Source organism: Phyllobates terribilis, unplaced genomic scaffold, assembly GCF_046119375.1.
Source record: "Phyllobates terribilis strain yellow unplaced genomic scaffold, ASM4611937v1 Scaffold_1__5_contigs__length_1240528914, whole genome shotgun sequence".
Lineage (NCBI taxonomy): Eukaryota > Metazoa > Chordata > Amphibia > Anura > Dendrobatidae > Phyllobates > Phyllobates terribilis.
In genome coordinates, this window is record NW_027362761.1 from 1004978427 (window position 1) to 1005006195 (window position 27769).

The following is a 27769-nucleotide window of genomic DNA, read 5'->3' on the forward strand; positions in this document are numbered from 1 at the left end:
TTGGTACTTGTATGCCAAAACCAGGAGTGTCTTCAAAATACAGAACAGGTGACAATCTTTCAATTATAGATTTTCTCCAGGCTTTGGCAAAATATTGACCAAATACTGACGTGTGAATGAGGTAATCTTGATTCAGTGCAGTGTTAGCAGACTCTAAGGCTTTATTCACACATCAGTATTTTTGATCAGTATTTCATCAGTGTTTGCATGCCAAAACCAGTTGAGTCTCCAAAACATAGAACAGGTGTATATCTTAAGTTCCACACTTGGTTTTGGCATACAAACAATGTTGCAAAATTCTGACCACATACTGATGACTGAACATGTGCCAAAGAATAGGCCTTGTGCTCCTTGCCTAGGAAACCTTTTGTAGACTGATAAAGGTCATTAGTCAAGGTAAGAAGCATTATAAAATACAGGGTGGGCCATTTATATGGATACACCTAAATTAAATGGGAATGGTTGGTGATATCAACTTCCTGTTTGTGGCACATTAGTATATGGGAGGGGGAAAACTTTTCCAGATGGGTGGTGACCATGGTGGCCATTTTGAAGTCGGATCCAACTTTATTTATTTCAATGGGAAAAGGGTCATGTGACACATCAAGCTTATTGAGAATTTCATAAGAAAAACAATGGTGTGCTTGGTTTAAACGTAACTTTATTATTTCATGAGTTTTTTTACAAGTTTATGACCACTTATAAAATATGTTCAAAGTGCTGCCCATTGTGTTGAATTTTCAATGCAACCCTCTTCTCCCACTCTTGACACACTGATAGCAACACCACAGAAGAAATGCTAGCACAGGCTTCCAGTATCCATTGTTTCAGATGCTGCACATCTCGTATCTTCACATCATAGACAATTGCCTTCAGATGACCCCAAAAATAAAAGTCTTAGGGGGTCAGATCGGGAGACCTAGGTGGCCATTCATCTGGCCCACGACGACCAATCCTCTTTCCAGGAAACTGTTCATGTAGGAATGCTCGGACCTGACACCCTTAATGTGGTGGCGCACCATCTTGTTGGAAAAACTCAGGGAAAGTGCCATAAAGAGGGCAACACATCATCATGTAGCAATTTCAGATATCCAGTGGAATTCAGGTTTCCATTGATGAAGAATGGCCCCACTATCTTTGTACCCCATATACCACACCATACCATCAAGATATGATATATGCAGCATCTGAAACAACGATACTGGAAGCCTGTGCTAGCATTTCTTCTGCGGTGTTGCTATCAGTGTGTCAAGAGAGGGAGAAGATGGTTGCATTGACAATCCAACACAATGGGGAGCACTTTGAACACATTTTATAAGTGGTCATAAGCTTGTAAAAAAATCATGAAAGAATAAAATTACATTAAAACCAAGCACACCATTGTTTTTCTTATGAAATTCTCAATAAGCTTGACGTGTCACATGACCCTCTTCCCTTTGAAAAAAATAAAGTTGTATCCAGAATGGCCGACTTCAAAATGGCCACCATGGTCATCACCCATCTGTAAAAGTTTTTCCCCTCCCATATACAGTGCCTACAAGTAGTATTCAACCGCCTGCAGATTTAGCTGGTTTGATAAGATGCAAATAAGTTAGAGCCTTCAAACTGCAAAAGAGAGTAGGTTTTATGAACAGAAGCATAAATCTTACAAACCAAAAAGTTATGTTGCTCAGTTGAATTTTATTAAATTTTAAACATAAAAGTGTGGGTCAATTATTATACAACCCCTATGTTTAATATTTTGTGGAATAACCCTTGTTTGCAATTACAGCTAATAATCGTCTTTTATAAGACCTGATCAGGCTGGCACAGGTCTGTGGAGTTATCTAGGCCCACTCCTCCATGCAGATCTTCTCCAAGTTATCTAGGTTCTTTGGGTGTCTCATGTGGACTTTATTCTTGAGCTCCTTCCACAAGTTTTCAATTGGGTTAAGGTCAGGAGACTGACTAGGCCACTCCAACACCTTGACTTTTTCCCTATTGAACCAGGCCTTGGTTTTCTTGGCTGTGTGCTTTGGGTCGTTGTCTTGTTGGAAGATGAAATTACGACCCATCTTAAGATCCTTGATGGAGGAGCGGAGGTTCTTGGCCAAAATCTCCAGGTAGGCCGTGCTATCCATCTTCCCATGGATGCGGACCAGATGGCCAGGCCCCTTGGCAGAGAAACAGCCCCACAGCATGATGCTGCCACCACCATGCTTGACTGTAGGGATGGTATTCTTGGGGTCGTATGCAGTGCCATCCAGTCTCCAAACGTCACGTGTGTGGTTGGCACCAAAGATCTCGATCTTGGTCTCATCAGACCATAAAACCTTGAACCAGTCTGTCTCAGAGTCCTCCAAGTGATCATGAGCAAACTGTAGACGAGCCTTGACATGACGCTTTGAAAGCAAAGGTACCTTACGGGCTCGTCTGGAACGGAGACCATTGCGGTGGAGTACGTTACTTATGGTATTGACTGAAACCAATGTCCCCACTGCCATGAGATCTTCACGGAGCTCCTTCCTTGTTGTCCTTGGGTTAGCCTTGACTCTTCGGACAAGCCTGGCCTCGGCACGGGAGGACACTTTCAAAGGCTGTCCTGGCCGTGGAAGGCTAACAGTAGTTCCATAAGCCTTCCACTTACGGATGATGCTCCCAACAGTGGAGACAGGTAGGCCCAACTCCTTGGAAAGGGTTTTGTACCCCTTGCCAGCCTTGTGACCCTCCATGATCTTGTCTCTGATGGCCTTGGAATGCTCCTTTGTCTTTCCCATGTTGACCATGTCTGAGTGCTGTTCACAAGTTTGGGGAGGGTCTTAAGTAGTCAGAAAAGGCTGGCAAATAAGATCTTTAATCCACACATGTGAAGCTCATTATTCTTGGTGCCTGAACTACTTATTAATACTTTTGGGGGACCAAACAGAATTCTTGTGGTTTGAGGGGTTGAATAATAAATGACACTCTGAATTAACTTTTTACGTTTTAAAAAAAAAAAAAAATAAATAAATTTGCTGCAGTGCATTTCCCACTTCCAGGCTGATCTACAGTACAAATGTCACAATGCCAAGTTAATTCCGCATGTGTCAACCAGCTAAATCTGCAGGGGGTTGAATACTACTTGTAGGCACTGTACTAATGTGCCACAAACAGGAAGTTGATATCACCAACCTTTCCCATTTAATTTAGGTGTATCCATATAAATGGCCCACCCTGTGGAATTAAAAATTCATTCCTTCTTGAGACTGGAGATTATTTTTAATGAGTAGTAAATTGCAAAGTTGCTTGTTTCTCCAAGCACCTTTCAATTCTGCTTATTTAAAATAAAATACTTATTTCATGCAATAAAATGCAAATTAATTATGTAAAAATCATACAATGTGATTTTGTGGATTTTTTTAATATTCTGTTTCTCACAGTTGAAGTGTACCTGCGATAAAAATTACAGACCTCTCCATTCTTTGTAGGTGGGAAAACTTGAAAAATCGACAGTGTATCAAATACTTATTTTCCCCATGTTATATATGCAGTGGTGTGAAAAAGTGTTTGCCCCCTTCCTGATTTCGTATTCTTTTGCATGTTTGTCACACTTAAATGTTTTAGATCACAAAACAAATATAAATATTAGACAGAGAAAACACAAGTAAACACAGAATGCAGTTTTTAAATGAAGATCTTTATTATTAAGGAGAAAATAAATCAAAATCTACAGGGCCCTGTGTGAAAAAGTGATTGCCCCCCAAACTTAATAACTAGTTGGGCCACCCTTAGCATCAACAAATGTAATCATGCATTTGCAATAACTGGCAATGAGTCTTTTACAATGCTCTGGAGGAATTTTGACCCACTCATCTTTGCAAAATTGTTGTCATTCAGCCACATTGGATGGCTTATGAGCATGAACTGCCTTTTTAAGGTTATGCCACAGCATCTCAATCAGATTAAGGTCAGAACTTTTACTAGGCCACTCTAAAGTCTTAATTTTGTACTTCTTAAGCCTTTCCGAGGTGGACTTCCTGGTGTGTTTTGGATCATTGTCCTGCTGCATAACCCAAGCGTGCTTCAGCTTTAGATCACAAAAGAAGGCTGGACATTCTCCTTCAGGATTTTTGGTAGACAACAGAATTTATGGTTCCATTTACCATAGCAAGTCTTCCAGGTCATGAAGCAGCAAAACAGCCCCAGACCATCACACTACCACCACCATATTTTGCTGTTTGTATGATGTTCCTTTTCTGAATGCTGTATTACTTCTACACCAGATGTAATGGTCATACACCTTGCAAAATGTATGCTCTCAAAAGCCTTGGCAATTATCAAGATGTTGTCTGGCAAAACAGAGATGAATCTTTATGCTCTTTTTGCACAGCAGTGGTTTTAGTCTTTGAACTTATAAGTCTTTCTTATGGTGGAGTCATGAACACTGATCTTAAGTGAGTCAAGTAAGGCCTAAAGTTATTTGATGTTGTTGTGGGGTCTTTTGTGACCTCTTATATGAGTTGTTGCTTTGTTCTAGGGGTAATTTTTGTCGGCCGGCTACTCCTGGGAAGGATCACCTCTGTTCCATATTTTTACCATTTGTGTATAATGTCTCTCACTGTGGTTTGCTGAAGTCCCAAAGCTTTAGAAATGGCTTTATAACCTTCTACAGACTGATAGATCTCAGTTACTTTGTTCCTCATTTGTTCCTGAATTTCTTATGATCGCAGCATAATGTCCAGCTTTTGAGGAGTTTTTGGTCTATTTCACTTTGTCAGGCAGGTCGTATTTAAGTAATTTCTTGATTGAGAACAGGTGTCCTCTTTATTGCCTCAGTTAAGGTCAGTGTTTATGACTCTACCATAAGAAAGAGACAGGGCAAAAATACCATGAATGGCAGAGGTCCAAGACGAAAACTAGCTTCTGAGCAAAAAAAACATAAAGGCTCATCTGCGTTTTTCAAGAAAACATCTTGATAATTGCCAAGACTTTTGGAAGAATATTCTGTAGACTTACAAGACAAAAGTTGAATTTTGGAAGGTGTATGTCCCATTACATCTGGCGTATAAGCAGTACAGCATTTCAGAAAAGGAACATTATACCAACAGCAAAATGTGGTGGTGGTAGTTTGATGGTCTGGGGCTGTTTTGCTGCTTAATGACCTGGAAGACTTGCTGTTGTAAATAGAACCATTTTGTCTACCAAAAAATCCTGAAGGAGAATGTCCTGCTATCTGTTCGTGACCTCAAGCTAAAGCGAGCTTGGTTATGCAGCAGGACAATGATCCAAAACACACCAGCAAGTCCACTTCTAAATGGCTTAAGAAAAAGAAAATTATGACTTTTGAGTGGCCTTGTCAAAGTCCTGACCTTATCCAAGTGAGTTGCTGTGGTATGACCTTAAAAAGGCGGTTCATGCTTGCAAATTTGGCTGAATTACAACAATTTTGCAAAGTTGAGTGGGCCAAAATTCATCCAGAGCACTGTAAAAGACTTTTTGCCAATTATCACAAATGCTTTATTGCAGTAGTTGCTACAAAGGGTGGCCCAACCAGTTATTAGGTTTAGGGGCAAGCACTTTTTCTCACAGGGGCCTGTAGGTTTGGATTTCTTTTCCCCTTAACAATAAAACACTTCATTCAAAAATTGCATTTTGTGTTTACTTGTGTTATCTTTGTCTAATATTTCAATTTGTTTTGTGATCTGAAACATTTAAGTGTTACAAACATGTGAAAGAATAAGAAATCAGGAAAAGGGAAGACACTTTTTTCACACCACTGTATATACATTAAATGTCTGGTAATACAGACTTTATATCATACAAAACATTTAATGATCAATGTTATGCCTTCTCTGTTGGACAACCGATTGGCAGCATACAATTCTCCACCATAATCACAAAATGATGCAGCAAGAAGACGTCTTTTGATCCCTTCTAAACAAATTGGAGCATTTTTAAGTAGTTGACAGATAGTAATTAAATAATCACATACTAATGCCAATTATTTAATAGTAGTAGCGATAATAATAATAATAATAATGGTTATGCTATACAATAACTGTTTGCGTGTTGTATTGATCTTTTGGGTGTGACATTAAGGGTATGTTTACCCAACGTCATTTTTCAGGTGTATTTGGATTCCGCTCCAAAAACTGCCTGAAAAAGCACTCAGAAAATCCTCTAAAAAATCAACATATGAATTTCCTTGTAAAAAAGACTTGATGTTCATATGTTCATTGAATATCTTTTTTACAGCTTCAGGTTTTTAAGAATGCGAAGTGGTCAAATAAAAAGTGACCTGACAATTGTTCAGGTGTTTTCGCTTTGGAAGGCAATCCATGCTTACATTAAAAGTAAATTGTGAGGCTCAAAATACACCTTAAAGATGCTCAGGTGTCTATTTGAAAGTTTGTTAGTGTATTTCCTAGAAAAAACGCTAGCAGTTTATTTATTGTTAAATACAATGAAAAAAAATGTCTGGAAAATGGCAGTAAAAAAATGCTCTGGTCCAAAAAAATAAAAAAAAACACTAAGGAAATAACCAAAAAGGCTTAAAAAGATTCACCAGGAAAAGAGGCTTTTCAGGATAAAAACTCTGGAATTTCCAGTAGTGGTTTCTACTTGAAAACCCTGTTATTATTGCCTTTCTGAAAAAAATTGCTGGGTTTGTTTAGACAAATTTTTGGTTTTCTAGTATTGCCGATGAAAATGAATGTGATCTCAAAAGTGAGAGTAATAAAGAACTACAGAAAACCTTTTAGACAGATTTTAATGCTGCTTTCAATGTTTTCCAGTAATATCAGCTATTCTCTTTGCTTTGTGTAAAAACTCAATACACAAGATGTGCAAAATACTGTGCTCTTAAATCAAATGCGGATTAAAAGAGAGCACCAGTAATATTACTCATCTAAGAAATGTATATCTAGTATTCACTTTTCTAGTTTCACAGTGCTTAATTGAGGATGAAATTAGCATTTTTTGCAAATATATAAATAAATAAAAAAAAATCATTAATCAAAGCAGATGTTTTTCTTTTTACATGCATGGATGGATCAAAAATGAAATACATAGAATAAGGTTTTATATGCCAGGTGATGTGTCTGTAGAATGTATGTAAGATTTTTAGGTGAATTATACAAATAGTTCAGCACTCAAGCTCAAAATGATGTTACATAACCAGAAAGAATTTCAGACTTGGTTAACATTAAGACCAAGACCTTAAATTCTTAGTTTTTAGACTGGTTTCATATGTGTAACGCTGAAAAGCAATGAAGTTCTTGAAAAATGAACTGGACATGATTGAACTAGTCAGGGCATGGGGGGAGAAGCTGGCTAGGCAGACCCCTCCAGCTTTACCCCACCGTGTTATCCAGGCTTGGATTTGTTCACATTGAACCAGGTAAATCTCCCAATTGGCTTCTATTCAGTAGTTGACTTCCCACCCTCATACATCAGCATTGCTCACTGTATACTTGATTTACTTTTAAAGACAAAGGCAGCATTCCAGCATTCCAAATAACCCAGCTTAGTTTTTACATAGAAGCAAAGGCTGACATGAGCAGTGTAAGATCATATGCTATTCTGCATTGCATACATGCACATTCTTAACTCTGCCTCAGGGGAACCTTTTACATCAATCATCTTGCAGTTTCTTATACAGTTATATGAAAAAGTTTGGGCACCCCTATTAATCTTAAACTTAATGTTTTATAAAAATTGGTGTTTTTGCAACAGCTATTTCAGTTTGATATATGTAATAACTGTTGGACACAGTAATGTTTCTGCCTTGAAATGAGGTTTATTGTACTAACAGAAAATGTGCAATCTGCATTCAAACAAAATTTGACAGGTGCATAAGTATGGGCACCCTTATCATTTTCTTGTTTTAAATACTCCTACCTACTTTTTACTGACTTACTAAAGCACTTTTTTTTGGTTTTGTAACCTCATTGAGCTTTGAACTTCATAGCCAGGTGTCTGCAATCATGAGAAAAGCTACTTAAAGTGGCCACTTGCAAGTTGTTCTCCTGTTTGAATCTCCTCTGAAGAGTGGCATCATGGGCTCCTCAAAACAACTGTCAAATGATCTGAAAACAAAGATTATTCAACATAGTTGTTCAGGGGAAGAATACAAAAAGCTGTCTCAGAGATTTAACCTGTCAGTTTCCACTGTGAGGAAAATAGTAAGGAAATGGAAGAACATAGGGACAGTTCTTGTTAAGGCCAGAAGTGGCAGGCCAAGAAAAACATCAGAAAGGCAGAGAAGAAGAATGGTGAGATCAGTCAAGGACAATCCTCAGACCACCTCCAGAGAGCTGCAGCATCAACTTGCTGCAGATGGTGTCACTGTGCATCGGTCAACTATACAACGCACTTTGCACAAGGAGAAGCTGTATGGGAGAGTGATGCGAAAGAAGCCGTTTCTGCAAGCACGCCACAAACAGAGTCGTCTGAGGTATGCAAAAGCACATTTTGAGAAGCCAATTTCTTTTTGGAAGAAGGTCCTGTGGACTGATGAAACAAAGATTGAGTTGTTTGGTCATACAAAAAGGTGTTATGCATGGAGGCAAAAAAACACAGCATTCCAAGAAAAACACTTGCTACCCACAGTAAAATTTGGTGGAGGTTCCATCATGCTTTGGGGCTGTGTGGCCAATGCCGGCACCGGGAATCTTGTTAAAGTTGAGGGACACATGGATTCCACTCAGTATCAGCAGATTCTTGACAATAATGTTCAAGAATCAGTAATAAAGTTGAAGTTACGCAGGGGATGGATCTTTCAGCAAGACAATGATCCAAAACACCGCTCCAAATCTACTCAGGCATTCATGCAGAGGAACAATTACAATGTTCTGGAATGGCCATCCCAGTCCCCAGACCTGAATATCATTGAACATCTGTGGGATCATTTGAAGAGGGCTGTCCATGCTCGGCGACCATCAAACTTAACTGAACTGGAATTGTTTTGTAAAGAGGAATGGTCAAAAATACCTTCATCCAGTATCCAGGAACTCATTAAAAGCTACAGGAAGCGACTAGAGGCTGTTATTTTTGCAAAAGGAGGATCTACTAAATATTAATGTCACTTTTCTGGTGGGGTGTCCATACTTATGCACCTGTCAAATTTAGTTTGAATGCAGATTGCACATTTTCTGTTAGTACAATAAGCCTTATTTCAAGGCAGAAACATTACTGTGTCCAACAGTTATTACATATATCAAACTGAAATAGCTGTTGCAAAAACACCAATTTTTATAAAACATTAAGCTTAAGATTAATAGGGGTGCCCAAACTTTTTCATATAACTGTAGATGCTTAAGGCCTACTGCTGTTTGGGATGTGCCATTGTGTGAGCATGGCTCATAGAGCTACAGTGGGGAAAAATGTTTTTAGTCAGCCAACAATTGTGCAAGTTCTCCCACTTAAAAACATGAGAGAGGCCTGTAATTGACATCATAGGTAGACCCCAACTATGAGAGACAAAATGAGAAAACAAATCCTGAAAATCACTTTGTCTGATTTGTAAAAAAATTTTTTTTAAAATTTTGGTGGAAAATAAGCATTTGGTCACCTACAAACAAGCAAGATTTCTGGCTCTCATTGACCTGTAACTTCTTCTTTAAGAAGCTCCTCTGTCCTCCACTCATTACCTGTAGTACTTGCATCTGTTTGAACGTGTTATCAGTATAAAAAACACCTGTCTGCAATCTCAAACAGTCACACTCCAAACTCCACTATGGTGAAGACCAAAGAGCTGTCAAAGGACACCAGAAACAAAATTGTAGCTCTGCACCAGGATGGGAAGATGGAATCTGCAATAGGCAAGCAGCTTGGTGTGAAGAAATCCACTGTGGGAGCTCAGCTTCTATGTTTGTTAGGCAATCCCTGCATGTGTCGCAGCTGTCTAACAGCCAACACACATGCAGTCGTGGCGGGTCAAACATAGATGCTGGGCACGCCGCTTAGTTGATGCCAAAAAGTTCTATTTTCATCTAAACTGACCACGTGACCTTTTCCCATGCCTCCTCTGGATCATCCAGATCATCATTGGGAAACTTCAAATGGGCCTGGACATGTGCTGCCATGAAAAGGGGGCCTTGCGTGCACTGCAGGATTTTAATACATGACGGCGTTGTTAGGAGTCAGGCAGTTGCTGGAACTGAAATTGTGCTAGAATCATCTGTGTTCTCCAATTCTGGTCCAGCCAGGGCAGATGCTGCTTAGCATCACCGTCAGTCCCAGTACACATGAAGTGTAGGCTGTTTCTCTGGTCCTTGTTCCTAGTAGTGTTAAGCATAGGTTGCGGAGGGGAACAAGGGCTGCTACAGCCTAAGTCCAGGATACACTGCACTGAGCATGCCTGTGACATGGTGGACCGTGATTGATGCTTTGGTGTCCACTGATCCGGTGACCTGGCACCACCTGATTGGCCGCGGGTGACGTCATCAGTAGTGCGACCAATAATGCGACAGTGGGCAGGGCTTAGTCTTTAAATAGGCCGCCCACAAGCATGGCGGCGCGCTCTGATCATTGAGCTAGGGTTGTGTTCCAGTGTGGACGCTTGTCTGTTTGGGCTCCACGTGCTCTCTAGCTACTCTCTTCGTGACCTGCCGATGCCAGAGTTCGCTGGGCTGTTTAGCACAGGTCGCTTAGGCAGGCCTAGCTTCGGACAGGCAGGTTTAGCTGGGGATAGGCAGTCTTAGCTGGAGGGAGGCAGGTAGTTTCCATTTGACAGTCTGGCTCCATCAAGGGGATTGCTATACACCCCAAGCAGACTACGGGCTCCATATCCCTGGTACCACCTGTTAGTCACGTGGAGAGTTACTCCGCAGTCTGGGCGCACACCGGCAGGGAGCACGTACACGCCGACGGGAGTCACACACTTTCTAGCGCCGACGGGAGTCACACACTTTCTGCTGCGTAGCCTCTGTGCAGTTAACAGGGCTACGACTACGTTATTTGTTGCACATCTCTCGTGCAGTTAACGAATCCCTTTTCCTGTCCCGGTGTGAAGTAACACTGAAGTGATTTATACATTAGTTGGATGTTTTACCTTCTTACCCGGAAGGTGTTCGGCCGCAGTCCTCTAGGGTGCATCACGGACCCCGGGTTCGGTTGCTTTCCATTATTTAATAAAGTTGTTTGCAGCCGTCCCCTTAACAGTATCAGAGCACCAGGGTCTTGCCGAACATGGCTGACAACCAGCAACTGCAGCGCTATATACAGCAACTTGAGGCCAGACTTAGGACTCTGGAACAAACTGCCCCAGTGGCTGATATCACTGCAGTAGCTACCCAGGCAGCTTCTCAGGCGGCCAATCTGGTTAACACAGGTTCAGTGAATGCTGCGGCAGCTGCAATTGCCCCATTACCCCGTTTTGCTCTCCCGGAAAAAAATTCTGGCGACAGCAGATCCTGCAGAGGTTTTATTAATCTGTGCTCCATTCAGTTAGAGATGATGGAAGCACGGTTTCCCTCCGAAAGGGCCAAAGTGGGTTTTATCATCTCGTTACTTTCTCACAGGGCCTTGAAGTGGGCTACACCTCTGTTGGAGTGGAGTGACCTGGTAGTGGCTAATGCGGGTCTCTTTCTTACAGCCCTAAAAAATGTTTTCCTAGGTCCTCAGGTCACGCATGATACGGCTCTTAAGCTTCTTGCGTTTGTCCAGGGTTCGGCCAACGCCAGCCACTATGCCATCCAGTTCAGAACCTTAGCGGCGGAATTGGATTGGTCTGAGCAGTCTTTAATCCCGGTGTTCTGTAAGGGTCTGGCTGGGCATATTAAAAATGCTCTATCTACCAGAGAGATTCCAACTTCCCTGGAGGAGTTAATCTCTCTCGCTAACCAAATAGATTTGCGTCATGCAGAACACAAGTTAGAGCTGGAGGTCTCCAGACCTCAGTTTCGGTTGGCACCTTCATTCTCTAGACCCATTTCCAAACCCATGACTTCTGACCCGAGCCTGAGGCTATGGATATATCCCGGACTGAGTCTAGCCCCTCTTGTTCCTGACCTGCACATCCCTTGGAGTACCCCATTAATAAGGGTTCCAAGCAGTGGGGAAAATTAGTGTGTCTAACCGCCATTGGAGGAAGTGTGTTAGATTCCGGGGCTTCTTCCTCCAAATTATTGTATAAGGTGACATTGCTCTTCGGAACAACCATGGTTACTGCCAAGGCGTGGGTGGATTCTGGCGCCGATGGCAATTTTTTGTCATCTACGTTTGCCCAGAAGCACGCCATTCCTATGGAGTTACTGCCTAAACCAATGAACATTAGGGTAGTCAACGGTTCACTGCTGGACACGCAAATCACTCACCAGTCGATTCCCCTCACCATGTCGTTCCCTCAGGGTCACCCGGAGGTTGTCTCATTTCTTATTATTCCCGGTGGATTGGATAAGGTGCTATTGGGTCTTCCATGGTTACGTTGTCACACTCCACACATTGACTGGAATACGGGGAGAATTTCTTCCTGGGGTGAGAATTGTGTGTCTCTGTGTATGGTTACAACCACCCGGAGGGTAGTCTCTGAGCCTTCTACCGACTTGGCCGCTCTCCCTGCGCAATATCAGACTTTTGCGGATGTCTTTCCCAAAAAGGCTGCAGACACTTTACCTCGCCGCCGACCATATGGCTGTCCTATTGATTTGGTCCCCGGCACGGATCCTCTGTCTGTCCCCGAGACCCAGGTCTTGTCAGATTATATCAAAAAGAACCCTCGGGTAGAACCTTTGTCCCGGTCCATGGATACGGCTGAGGACGATGACGAGCCCAGGCTTACCATTCCTTCGGGAAGTATGCGGATGGTGGCTCCAGTGTCCCTAAACCAGGTTCCTTCTGGGAAGATGTTCGTTCCTCCTAATCTACAAAATGCGGTGCTCTCCTGGGCACATGCCTTTAGGATCGGAGGTCATTTTGGGGTCAAACGTACAACAAACTTTCACCAACGGTAGTATTGGTGGCCCTGGTGGCGCCAGGACATTAAGGAATATGTTCTAGCATGTGTCTCCTGTGCGAGAGATAAATCATCCTGTCAAAGTCCGGCTGGTCTTCTCCATCTGTTACCCGTAGCGGATTCCACAGATCAGACTCCACTTCTTCTGAATAATGGCCAACATTCACGCGTTCTGGTTCCTATGCCACTTCCCTCTGTGGAACGTCGGGTCAGAGATTGGGCTCTGGAGGCGTGGGAGGATTGGGACCATACCCAGGATGTTATATTGGCCTCCAAGAACCGGATGAGAGAGTCGGCAGACACTCTTCCTCGTCCAGCCCCTATATTCTATCCAGGCGACAGAGTGTGGCTCGCGGCCCGCAATATCAAAGTACGCGGGGAATCTGCTAATCTTGCCCCCTCGCTTTATTGGTACTTTCAAAATTTTGGCCCAAGTAAACCCCGTAGTGTACCGTTTACAGTTACCACGACACCTGAGGAGTCACGACACTTTTCAAGTGTCGCTCCTTAAGCCCGTTCGCCTGACGAAATTTGCTGAACCCAACCTGCTACAGACACCAGGCGTGATGGTCTCGAGTTGCAGGCTATTGTGGGGTCTAAGATGGTTCGGAAAAAAAAATTTTTTCCTGATACCCTGGAGGGGTCATGGATCTAAGGATTGCTCCTGGGAACTGGTGGACCATATTCATGCCCCCCTGCTAATTGAGAAATATTAGCATCAAGTGGAGGGGGATAATGTTAGGTGTCAGGCGGTTGCTAGACCTGAAATTAGGTCAGAATTATTTGTGGTCTCCCATTCTGGTCCAGCCAGGCCAGATGCTGCTTAGCCATTGGTTCCAACGCCTAGCCAGTGCACGAGAAGTACAGGCTGTCTCTCTGGTCCTTGTTCCTAGTAGTGTTAAATATAGGTTGCGGTGAGGAAAAGGGCTGCTACAGCCTAAGTCCAGGATGCACTGCACTGAGCATGCCCGTGACATAGTGGACCATGATTGGTGCTTTGGTGTCAGCTGATCCGGTAACCTGGCACCGCCTGATTGGCCGCGGGTGACGTCATCAGTAGAGCGGCCAATAATGCGACAGTGGGCAGGGCTTAGTCTTTAAATAGGCCACCCACAAGCATGGCGGCGCGCTCTGATAATTGAGCTAAGGTTGTGTTCCTGTGTGGACGCTTGTCTGTTTGGGCTCCACGTGCTCTCTAGCTGCTCTCTCCGTGATCTGCCAGTGCCAGAGTTTGCTCTGCTGTTTAGCAAAGGTTGCTTAGGCAGGCCTAGCTTCGGACAGGCAGGTTTAGCTGGGGATAGGCAGTCTTAGCTGAAGGGAGGCAGGTAGTTTCAGTTTGACAGTCTGGCTCCGTCAAGGGGGTCGCTATACACCCCGTGCAGACTGCGGGCTCCATATCCCTGGTACCGCCTGTTAGTCACGTGGAGAGTTACTCCGCAGTCCTGTCGCACATCGGCTGGGAGCACGTACATGCCGGCGTGAGTCACACACACTTCCTAGCGCCTGCTGCGTAGCCTCTGTGTAGTTAACAGGGCTACAGCTACGTTATTTGTCGCACATCTCTCGTGCAGTTAATGGAGATAGTGCGAATCCCTTTTCGCGTCCCGGTGTGAAGTAACACTGGAGTGATTTATACATTAGTTTGTTGTTTTACCTTCTTACCCGGAAGGTGTTTGGCCGCAGTCCTCTAGGCTGCATCAAGGACCCTGGGTTCAGTTGCTTTCCATTATTTAATAAAGTTGTTTGCAACCGTCCCCTTTACCGGCGTAGTGTGTTACTAACAGTATGGACTGTTTTTTTTATACAGGGAAAGAGTTCAAACAGGTGCAATTAATACAGTTAATGTGTGCAAAGGTTGGTGCTGAATTTGCCTCACTTATTATTCATTAAGGACATCTTAAAGAAAATCTAACAGGTCAGTGAGAGCCAAAATTCTTGCTGGTTGGTAGGTGATCAAATACTTATTTCATGCAATTTTAGGGTATGTGCACATGGTTGGTATTGGCCGTGCTTTGAACTCAGCACTGCACAAACGTGAATCCGCATATGTACATTGAACCATGTGGATTCACCGCAATCAATACATACAGTACTATTGATCTAATATCTCTTGCGGAGACTAGCGTCTCCGCAAGAGAAATAGACATGCTGCAGTGTCTGCAGGTGATCCGCAGGTTCACGGAGAACCATAGTGGGCATGGGATTTCTTGAAATCCCATCCACTCTGCTGTAACATCTAGACGCAAGTGCGCTGCGTCTAATCCGCAGCAATTACTGATCGTGTGCACATACTCTATTTAAAAAACATACAATGTGTTTTTCTGTTTTTTATTTTAAGATTCTGTCTTTCATAGGTGAAGTGTACCTACAATAAAAATTACAGACTTCACCATTCTATGTAGGTGGGAAAACTTGAAAAATCGGCAGTGTATCAAATACTTATTTTCCCCATTGTATAAGACTTGGTGTACGGACCTTAGATTATCAGCACCACTCCAATGGTAAAATTAAAAAGAAAATGCAAGAGTAGTGTTTTAAAGGCAAAGATTGGGAAAAGACCAATACTGAAAAAAAAAGCATTTGACCCTCTTCTAGGTAATTAAAATAAAATTTATTTTTTTAATTCTTGTCCCAATCCATAAGGAACTGTAGCTCCCAGAATGCCCTGGCAGCAAAAGACCTTCAGAACCTGCTGGAAGTTATAGCTTTCTCAACATATTACATTCCACTAAGGAGTATTTTTGAGAATGAATTAATATTTAGGGGCCACAGTGCAACAGATGTCATCTGGATGCAGTCCAAATTATGAGGACACAGACAATGGAGAAGATTGAGAAATTATTCTCTAACATGATAGAATCAGATTTCAGTAAACTGACTAAAACTCTGACACAGTTTGAGCCAAGTGTCACTAGCATGATCGAGCCGATTATCTCGCATGAGAGAATGAAAGCGCATGTGACACTACCTTAGTGTTGTTATTTTAAAAAGGGGAAACATATGGGTTGAAAAAGGGTTGTCTGAGTAGTGGACAACCCCTGTAAATTACCTGTAAATGACTGCCGATCAATTCCTGTATACTTGATCAGCAGTTGCATAATAGTATCATCACCCCAGAGGATGCATTTACACATTTACACATACTGATATCGGACCAATTATTTTACAATCAGATCAAAATTTATTTTTGTTAATGGCAATTTGATCTGATTGAAATCTACATTATCTGCCAGAAAAGTGATCTGGTGTGATGGGGAAGATGAGAATGTCTGTTAGTGTTAGCGGTTGGCTCAGACCAATTTCCTCATTTCTAAGATCAGTTTGATTCATCAGAAATCTGTGTGTGTAAATAATGTTTAGAAATATGAGATTTGTCTGAAGTACAACAAAAAACATAAGACATGCAAGGTAAATAAAATGTTATTTTTTGCCATATAAAATAAACAAATAAAAACAGAACTATTTTTCCATCCCTTTTATGTAGTAAAGATTGAGAATTGAGAAGAATAATATAGCTCTTTTCTTGGATGTAGTATTTATTTAAATGCCTAATTGATAGCTTACTTCTTATAGTAGAAGTGAAGCCATAAATCTTCTTTAGACAGATGTGAAATTATGTTTAATAGTAAATTTATCAGTTTTGAGTTGCTAGGTAACAGCTGTTTAAAAGAAAAACTACTGTGTGATTTATTAGTACCATTAATATCTATACGCTCTATAGTGTAATCCCTCAATCTCCGTCTTCTATAACTACGTTATTAATAGGAATTTACTTTAAAATATTCTATGTAATTCAGCTCCTGGCTTTAAACATGCTCAAGGAAAATATGTCCTTGTTATTTTGGCAGACATAAAAAAAAGTTATTAGCTTTATTAACACAGCATGAATCATTTATATCTATTAAGAAGCTGTATGGCTAACGCAAGAAAAATATAGTGTTTCATACAGTATATTACATAGGGAGCATGGGAATGCCAACAAATTGGGAAAACATGAGATACCTATTTTATGATAATGAAACACCGTAGAGAATAGGAGACTCAAGAATACATTGACAATGAAATATATGGGAATTTTAATAAATACAACAGGCATTTAACTTCATGTTTTATTGTGTATATATGGTAGTGCTCTTTTAATGGTACTTCAATGAGAATTCACCCCTTATAGTGTAGTTCTCAAGCTTAGCTCTTCTGGACATTTTAATTGGATACATACTAGAGAATTGAAGCCAATAGGTTTGCTATTTTTTGCTTCCACTTTATAACCTATGAGCATGATAGGGTTCTAAATACTTTACCTGAGAGGATTATTGCAGAAAATTATCAGTGAATAGACATTTTCTTTACATGTGGATTTATTGTGGGAAAGAGGCATTTTTATGACATTTGACTTTTTATGAATTTTATGAGTTAAAATTACAGCATGTTGTGCACAACTAGCATGACATTTTTAATTGAGGATTTCTTTTTTTTATCAGAAATTGTAGTCAGAACACAGCATTCACTTCACTATAGAAGTACACTTTTCAAAACTCTGTGCATTGCTTTAAAAAAGAAAAACAAAAAAAAACTATAATAAGGATAGTATTAGTATCATAATAATTTGAATCAATATGGGCTTTTGGTTCAAATTTCTGGCATAACTAGTCAAAATGTTTTATATATGCAGCATTTTCTCCATATCTGCCTACATTTTTTGCCGATAACTATATATACAGTGGTGTGAAAAAGTTTTTACCCCCTTCCTAATTTCTTATTTTTTTTGCATGTTTGTTACACTTGAATGTTTCAGATCACAAAACAAATTTAAATAATAGACAAAGATAACACAAGTAAACACAAAATGCAATTTTTAAAAACGGTTTTTATTACTATGGGAAAAAGAAATCCAAACCTACAGGGCCCTGTGTGAAAAAAGGATTTGTGCAAGCCTAGGCGCACAGAAGATCTGTACTTATTTCTGAAATATGTTTGGAACAACTTCCAGCCAGAAAACTTCAAAAACTGTGTGCAAGTGTACCTAAAAGAATTGATTCTTTCAGGCTGTTTAGAAGGCGATAGATAGTCACACTGAATATTGATTTTGGATTTTTATTTTGTTCATTTATTTAGCATTTTTTAATTGTTAAAAAAACACTGTCAATACTTTTATTTTTTAATGCATTCTTACTTTGCAGAATTTTATCCATACCACCCTAAAAGTATTGCTCCTGTTTATAAAGCTCCCTTTCCAGTTATCCATTAATAATGTTGATGATGACCCAGATGTGCTCGATGAGAGAAAAGTCTAGAAGCGCTGCAGTCCATTTAATACATTTAGGCCATGTAGTATGCTTATAAAAGTCAAGACCAATTGGTGATTAGACAAGGAATCCTAAAGTAAGAAAAACAATTATGTGGTCAACAATTAAACCAATCAACTGATGAACAAATATAAGCTTTATTTATACTAAGCAATTGGTAACCTGTAGATGTGCAAAAGGAAAAAGGAAAACACTCTAGGTAGAAATAAAATGGGTTAAATTGTGGAAAAGGTATAACAAAGGAACACCAATCATTGGCAGTCATTAGACATGGGATACTCAGACCCATGTCTAATGATTGCCAATGATTGGTGTTTATACATGCTTGATTATATCTGACATGTCCATAACTTCAGTTACATCTCTACCTTGGATGTGAGCCTTTTTCCTTTTGTAAATCCACTGTTTACCAATTGCTTAGTCTAAAAAAAGTTTATATTTCTCATCAATTGATTGGTTTAATTATTGGCCACATGAATGGTTTTCTTGCTTTTGGATTTTCTGCAGTATGCTTATAGCACCCCAAGTAACATGTGGCCAGGGGGTATTGTTTTGAATAAAATGAGCTGGAAAACTTTTTAGAAATGGCCCTATGACTAGTTAAACACTCAAATATTCTAATGCTGAGCTTAGTATACCTTTAAATGTAGATTGAGGATGTCTGACTACTACATATTATGCCTCAACATAATCCTGAGAGCCAATCTGGTGTGACATGTCCTCGTGAAGGCCTCTTTAAGCATTTGTCCACGTGGTATTGTTAGAGTTGAAGAATAGTGCGTACAGATCCATTTCGGTTCTGTACTGAAAATGAAATTACATGTCACATACCAAGCTTAACATGTCATACAGTGTTTACACAAACCATCAAAAGGCATTTGCAAGACACTGGGCTAAAAGAAAGTCATCCAGCTACAGATGTTCCACTGATCTCATATCTCTCTCAAAGGTTATTACAATGTACAGTAAAATAGCAATGGAGAGTGAAATAGAGGTATTTCCTCTTCAAAGAGGAGTCCTGATTTTGACTTGGGTATAATAATAGTTACAGATTTGCCTGGATACCACAAGGACAATGCCTATGAATAGGCCTTCTCAAGAGGATGCAAAAGTGTGCCAGGAGACTTTTTTTAACTTAACAATGTCAAGCTGTTACACCGGCCATTTGCACGCCTTCTAAGTGCTGCTCTAATCACCATGTGTTTCACTTTGCTCCTTCCAGTACTTGACCATCACTCTGAGTTGTCTTCTGCTGGTTGTGAGTCATAGGGAGGCATGGATGAACTACAGGAATTTATACCCACTTTGTCTTGCAGAGATTTGTTTCTCCAGTCTATTACCTGGTAGCAGGTGATATATCAGGCAGCTCCACCCTCCATTTCATGCCAAAAAATTTGTTCCTAGCCTGCTAGTACCTAGTTCCTGTGTACCTTTGCTTTCTGTCTCCTGCTATCAGCTCAGTCTGTTTACCTACTTTGTTTGACATCTCCATTCCTGACTCTGGCTTTGAATAGTGAACCCCTGCTGCCTGCCCTAACTTCCCTTCTGACTACACTTTAGTCTGACCCTCTTGTACCTCCTACTCACATCTCTGAGCCTCCAGTCAGCTGTTTCAGTCCCAGAAACTGCCATGGAGTGGTACCTGGTGTCTACTGGCAGCCCAGCCTATCGTCATTGTCAGAGGCCCTAGTGAAGACCTGGTAGACACTTAGTCGTGTCTGTCAAGGGTAAGCGCTGCCTGTTTCACAGTGGGTCCACACATCAGTGTTACACAAGCCACATGTTTCTCATGCTATGGTGAGCAGCCTATGTGGCCTTAACCTGTTGGCCTGACCTGCAGCTTTTCTGGAATTGTCTCTTATTGAGCACATCTGAGGTGTCACTGGTCGGCAGCTACAGATCCTAATAATGTTCGTGCCCATATGTATTCAGCCTGGCAGAATATTCTTTGGACAATCATTAATAACTTCATTGATAGCATGCCAAGGTGAGTATGTATGTGTGTATTTCTGCGATGGTGTTCATACTTGATGTTAAATAAATTAGAATGTGTTGAAAATGTTGCTTCCATTTTTTATCATTTGCATATCATTAGCATGTCTATTAATCCTGTGATTTTCATAATTCCACTACATTTCCTTTTTTGGTGTTGCAATTTCAATGTTGCGGAGTGCATACATATTTGGATTAGTCCGTATGAGAAGAAAAAGAGGTAGCATTCACCAGTCCTTTAAGAACACTTCTTTATTCTTTTACATTAAAATGATGATGCAGAGGAGCATGTGGAACACATTATGGATTACGCCCATTTTGCACTCTTTATGCTTCAATGGGTCCTGTGTTATGGGCGAAATGACGAGGGTGAAACTTAAAGCAAAGAACCTGTTGAAGCGCAAGGAGTGCGAAACAGCCGTCATCCATAATGTGTTCCACATGCTCCTCTGCATCATCATTTTAATGTAAAAGAATAAAGAAGTGTTCTTAAAGGACCAGTGAGTGCTACTTCTTTTTCTTCTTATGCGGAATACAATATTTTTTTTTCATGAGTAACACCCGGGGCACATGGGGATAAGAGTTGAACATGATCCCTAATAATACTGGTGACTATTGGCAACAGGTGGTACCGAGGTGTCGGCTTTTTTACTTTTCTCAAATCACATTAAGTGCACACATTTGGATTACTATGGATTTTAAAAGTTCTTATAATTAACTTTTAAATGCATTTTTCTTTCCCCTCTGTGTTACTGGTATATAAGTGCACAACATTTCTTTGTAGAAGTATAATTTATCCTAATTATTCTACTCCGTTTTTCACTCACTGCATTATTTATAGTTCACACTTACTATAGATTTGTTCAGTTTGCAACAAAAGTCCCAACACCTTTTATTATGCTCAACAATATTTTTTAATTAATCAATATCCTTTATTTTGTGTTTGAGATCAGCCTCAATATGGAGAAATCAATAGTTAAGAGTGCTCAAAACAATGTACTTGAGTTCTTCTCATTTATATGACCATTTAAGCCTCTTATTATTGGCTTCAAACTATTTATGGCTGAAGTCTAGGTGGGATAAGAGTGAAGGACTTAAAGAGCATCAGGCATTGTACTAATTGTCAGTTGTATATTTATAGAATAGAAAGAAAATTGTATCTTATATTTGTAGGAGCTAGTAAAGCCATTTTATTAGTTTTAGCTACAACCCCTGTCAAAAATTATGGTATCACTGGGCTCGGAGGATGTTCATTCAGTTGTTTAGTGTTGTTGAAAAAAAGCAGATCACAGACATGGCACAAAACTAAAGTCATTTCAAATGGCAACTTTAGGGCTTTAAGAAACACTAAAAGAAATCAAGATAAAAAATGTGGTACTCAGTAGGGGTAATTTTTTTCAGACCAAGCAGAGGGAAAAACTTCTGAAATCACTCAATACTGAGGAAAAAATTATGGAATCATGAAAAACAAACACACAAAAGAACACTCCAATACATCACTAGTATTTTGTTGCAGCACCTCTGGTTTTAATAACAGCTTGCAGTCTCTGAGGCATGGACTTAATGAGTGACAAACAGTACTCTTCATCAATCTGGCTTCAACTTTCTCTGATTGCTGTTGCCTGATCAGCTTTGCAGGTTGGAGCCTTGTCATTGACCATTTTCTTCAACTTCCACCAAAGATTTTCAATTGGATTGAGATCCGGACTATTTGCAGGCCATGACATTAACCTTATGTGTCTTCTTTCAAGGAATGTTTTCACAGTTTTTGGTCTATGGAAGGATGCATTATCATCTTGAAAAATGATGTCATCATCCCAAAACATCCTTTCAATTGATGGGATAAGAAAACTGTCCAAAATATCAATGTAAACTTGGGCATTTATTGAAGATGTAATGACAGCCATCTCCCCAGTGCCTTTACCTGACATGTAGCCCCATATCATCAATGACTGTGGAAATTTGCATGTTCTCTTCATGCAGTCATCTTTATAAATTTCATTGGAACGGCACCAAACAAAAGTTCCAGCATCATCACCTTGCCCAATGCAGATTCGCGATTCATCACTGATTATGACTTTCATCCAGTCATCCACAGTCCACGATTGCTTTTCCTTAGCCCATTGTAACCTTGTTTTTTTCTGTTTAGGTGTTAATGATGGCTTATGTTTAGCTTTTCTGTATGTAAATCCCATTTCCTTTAGGCGGTTTCTTACAGGTCGGTCACAGACATTGACTCCTGTTTCCTCCCATTCGTTCCTCATTTGTTTTGTTGTGCATTTCCTGTTTTGGAGACATATTGCTTTAAGTTTCCAGTCTTGATACTTTGATGTCTTCCTTGGTCTACAAGTATGTTTGCCTTTAACAACCTTCCCATGTTGTTTGTATTTGGTCCAAATTTTAGACACAGCTTACTGTGAACAATCAACATATTTTGCAACATTGCGTGATGATTTACCTTCTTTTAAGAGTTTGATTATTCTCTCCTTTGTTTCAATTGACATCTCTCCTGTTGGAGCCATGAATCATGTCAGTCCACTTGGGGCAACAGCTCTCCAAGGTGTGATTACTCCTTTTTAGATGCAGACTAACGAGCAGATCTAATTTGATGCAGGTGTTAGTTTTGGAGATGAAATTTACAGGGTCTTTCCATAATTTTTTCCACAGAATTGAGTGATTCCATAATTTTTTCCCTCTGCTTGGTCTGAAAAAAATTACCTTTACTGAGTACCACATTTTTAATCTTGATTTCTTTTAGTGTTTCTTAAAGCCCTAAAGTTGCCATTTGAAAAGACTTTAGTTTTGTGCCATGTCTGTGCTCTGCTTTTTTTCAGCAACATTAAACAACTGAATGAACATCCTCCAAGCCCGGTGAGTCCATAATTTTTGCCAGGGGTTGTATAAGTAAAAGTTAAAGGAAAAAGGCTGCTGCCATGGGTAAAATTGTAAGGTAAAAAATGGGCTATGTGCTCATCTGGTGAGATATGCAAAAAATTCATAGCACGGATGAGACTGCTGCCATCTTCTAGCAGGGATACATAGGGATCTGTAGGTTGAGTTAAGAGCCAGTATCAAAAGTGGAGCTTTAATAGGCGCTGCCTTCTAGAAGCCAGAATGGCACTTCAGTCAGTAGAAACCATTTCTTTACTGATAAATAAAATATATTCAAAATAAAATTAGTGATGTCACTGGGATTGTCTAAAGGTTGTCTGGATTACATCATGTGATAAATTAAGACCTTTAGTGTCATAAGAAAATCATTCTCCACTTTGGATTTACATAAGATTTTACTTCAATTTAGACTGCAGTTTTTACACACATTTCTTTAAAATGGAGAAAATACTGGTTCTCCTTAAAGAAGCCTTACCACCACAATCTTTATTCTCTTAAATATTGCAGTCATCAGTTTTTATGACACTGTGTACTTGCAATTTCTCTTTTTGCCTTTCTGCGCAGTTAATTCTTCTCTTTTCTATTAAGTCTATGACATGATGTGATTAAAATCAGACCAGTTGAATTCTTCTAAGCTTTATTTAGAAACAATAAGTCTCTATTCCCTACATGAGTCATCACTGCAAAAGTCCCTGGCAGGGGCTTGGAGTGGAGCAGCTGGTTCTGGAGTTGAAGAGGGAGATGACTGATGCAGGGAAAAAAGACTTCCTGTTTCTACATAGAGTAGAGAAATGAGAAGAATTAACTGGATAGAAAGGCAAAATGAGCAATTGTAAGTAAACAGTGCTATATAATTTGATGATTGCAAATCTATTAAAAGGAAAAAAAATTTTGATGGGAGTGCTTCTTTAATGAAATCAGCTGAATGTTTGAAATAGATTGAAAAGAATGAATGACAATTTCTTAATAATTGTAATATCAGAATTTACATTTTTACACATAGACCAAAGATAAATAATAACATGTAAGACTCATATGAAATAGAAAAATCAAGAAAAATTATAAGTATATATATATTTACATGTTTAAATTAGAAGATGAAATGAAACATGCAATTACAGCTACATATTGAGTTTTCCAAGCAATTTCTCACAACCAATATTTGGGCAAAATGCCTGGACTGGCAACTCTGACATTTTCCTATAGTAAGGCTGATGTGTTTGTAAATACAAGTTTGTTTTGTAATTTTTTTTTATAATTAGTTTCACTGTCTAATTTAATCTGTATTTTTAATTAAATATTATACTCAAATCACAGTGAATGAGTCTTTGAATTACAAAACTTGGATGGTTTTCCTGCTTATAGAGAATAACTAGAAGGGCATAATTACAAATGTGAGAAAGTGCTGTAAAGATTTTACTTAGTCCAACACAAGCAAATAAAATTCTATCTGATAAACCGGAAAAAAATGTAAATGTCAAACTTTATGCCCACTATGTAAATAAATTTTAATTAATAACTTTTTTCAATAAAAAAACAAAAACTTTAGAGTAATCTGCAATGATCACATGCCAACCGCATGCCATGTTCCCTGGCTACATGGCAAAGCAAATAGTGATGCACAATTAGACACCATTTAATGGCAGTTAATCAAACAATGCCACATTAATGAGCCAGCTGCCCAGATTTTTCTTTTGTAAGTCATCCAACTACTGTACCCCCGGGTAAATCAATGCTTGTTTGATTTTTCCTTGTTTTATCAGTTTGTACTTTAGAAGTTTAGTTAGCGATGAACAGATACTTTTATATCCTATTAAATATAGCTACTAATGTAATGACTCAATGAAGGTTTAATTTCTGTTAGTTATTTATCAAATATTATGATATGTATATATATATATACAGTACAGACCAAAAGTTTGGACACACCTTCTCATTTAAAGATTTTTCTGTTTTTTCATGACTTTTAAAATTGTACATTCACACTGAAGGCATCGAAACTATGAATTAACACATGTGGAATTATATATTTAACAAAAAAGTGTGAAGGAACAGAAAATATGTCTTATATTCTAGGTTCTTCAAAGTAGCCACCTTTTGCTTTGATAATTGCTTTGCACACTCTTGGCATTCTCTTGATAAGCTTCAAGAGGTAGTAACCAGAAATGGTTTTCACTTCACAGGTGTGCCCTGTCAGGTTTAATAAGTGGGATTTCTTGCCTTATAAATGGGGTTGGGACTATCAGTTGTGTTGTGCAGGAGTCAGGTGGATACACAGCTTATTGTCCTACTGAATAGACTGTTAGAATTTGTATTATGGCAAGAAAAAAGCAGCTAAGTAAAGAAAAATGAGTGGCCATCATTACTTTAAGAAATGAAGGTCAGTCAGTCTGAAAAATTGGGCAAACTTTGAAAATGTCCCCAAGTGCAGTTGAAAAACCATCAAGCGCTACAAAGAAACTGTCTCACACGAGGACCGCCCCAGGAAAGGAAGACCAAGAGTCACCTCTGCTTCTGAGGATAAGTTTATCCGAGTCACAAGCCTCAGAAATCGCAGGTTAACAGCAGCTCAGATTAGAGACCAGGTCAATGTCACACAGAGTTCTAGCAGCAGACACATCTCTACAACAACTGTTAAGAGGAGACTTTGTGCAGCAGGTCTTCATGGTAAAATAGCTGCTAGGAAACCACTGCTAAGGACAGGCAACAAGCAGAAGAGACTTGTTTGGGCTAAAGAACACAAGGAGTGGACATTAGACCAGTGGAAATCTGTGCTTTAGTCTGATGAGTCCAAATTTGAGATCATTGGTTCCAACCACCGTGTCTTTGTGCGACGCAGAAAAGGTGAACGGATGGACTCTACATGCCTGGTTCCCACCGTGGAGCATGGAGGAGGAGGTGTGATGGTGTGGGGGTACTTTGCTGGTGATACTGTTGGACATTTATTCAAAATTGAAGGCATACTGAACCAGCATGGCTACCACAGCATCTTGCAGCGGCATGCTATTCCATCCGGTTTGCGTTTAGTTGGACCATCATTTATTTTTCAACAGGACAATGACCTCAAACACACCTCCAGGCTGTGTAAGGGCTATTTGACCAAGAGGGAGAGTGATGGGGTGCTACACCAGATGACCTGGCCTCCACAGTCACCAGACGTGAACCCAATCGAGATGGTTTGGGGTGAGCTGGACCGCAGAGTGAAGGCAAAAGGGCCAACAAGTGCTAAGTATCTCTGTGAACTCCTTCAAGATTGTTGGAAGACCATTTCCGGTGACTACCTCTTGAAGCTCATCAAGAAAATGCCAAGAGTGTGCAAAGCAGTCATCAAAGCAAAAGGTGGCTACTTTGAAGAACCTAGAATATAAGAAATATTTTCAGTTGTTTCACACTTTTTTGTTAAGTATATAATTCCACATGTGGTAATTCATAGTTTTGATGCCTTCAGTGTGAATGTACAATTTTCATAGTCATGAAAATACAGAAAAATCTTTAAATGAGAAGGTGTGTCCAAACTTTTGGTCTATACTGTATATATATATATATATATATATATATATATATATATATAGGTGCATCTCACAAAATTAGAATATCATCAAAAAGTTAATTTATTTCAGTTCTTCAATACAAAAAGTGAAACTCATACACTATATAGCGTCATTACAAACAGAGTGATCTATTTCAAGTGTTTATTTCTGTTACTGTTGATGATTATGGCTTACAGCCAATGAAAACACAAACGTCATTATCTCAGTAAACTAGAATACTTTATAACAACAGCTTGAAAAATGTTTTTAAAATCCGAAATGTTGGCCTATTGAATTGTATGTTCACTAAATGCACTTAATACTTGGTCAGGGCTCCATTTGCATGAATTACTGCGTCAATGTGGCGTGGCATGGAGGTGAGCAGCCTGTGGCACTGCTGAGGTGTTATGGAAGCCCAGGTTGCTTTGATAGCAGCCTTCAGCTCGTCTGCATTGTTGGGTCTGATGTCTCTCATCTTCCTCTTGACAATACCCCATAGATTCTCTATGAGATTAAGGTCAGGCGAGTTTGCTGACCAATCAAGCACAGTGATATTGTTGTTTTTAAAGCACGTATTGCTACTTTTAGCAGTGTGGACAGGTGCCAAGTCCTGCTGGAGAATGAAGTTTCCATCTCTAAAAAGCTTGTCAGCAGAGGGAAGCATGAAGTGCTCGAAAATTACTTGGTAGACGGCTGCACTGACTTTGGTTTTGATAAAACACAGTGAACCTACACCAGCAGATGACATGGCTCCCCAAACCATCACTGATTGTGGAAACTTCACACCAGACCTCAAGCAGCTTGGATTGTATGCCTCTCCACTCTTCCTCCAGACTCTGGGACCTTGATTTCCAAATGAAAATTGGAACTCTGGGACCTTGTGGAGTGTGTCAATGACTGCCTTTCTTTACATCAGTCAAGTAAGCAGTCTTCGCCATGATTGTGGAGCCTACTGAAACAGACTAAGGGACATTTTTAAACGCTTAGGAAGCATTTGCAGGTGTTTTTTGTTAATTATTTTAATTTACTGAGATAATGACTTTTGTGTTTTCATTGGCTGTAAGCCATAATCATCAACATTAACAGAAATAAACACTTGAAATAGATCACTCTGTTTGTAATGACTCTATAAAATA

The 27769-nt window shown here is 39.8% G+C and overlaps 1 protein-coding gene across 2 annotated transcripts in view; it reads right to left on the reverse strand.

Moving 5' to 3' along the window:
* Positions 1 to 27769, reverse strand: part of GALNTL6 (polypeptide N-acetylgalactosaminyltransferase like 6) — a 3351701-nt gene that overhangs the window by 1146615 nt on the left and 2177317 nt on the right. The window lies entirely within an intron of this gene.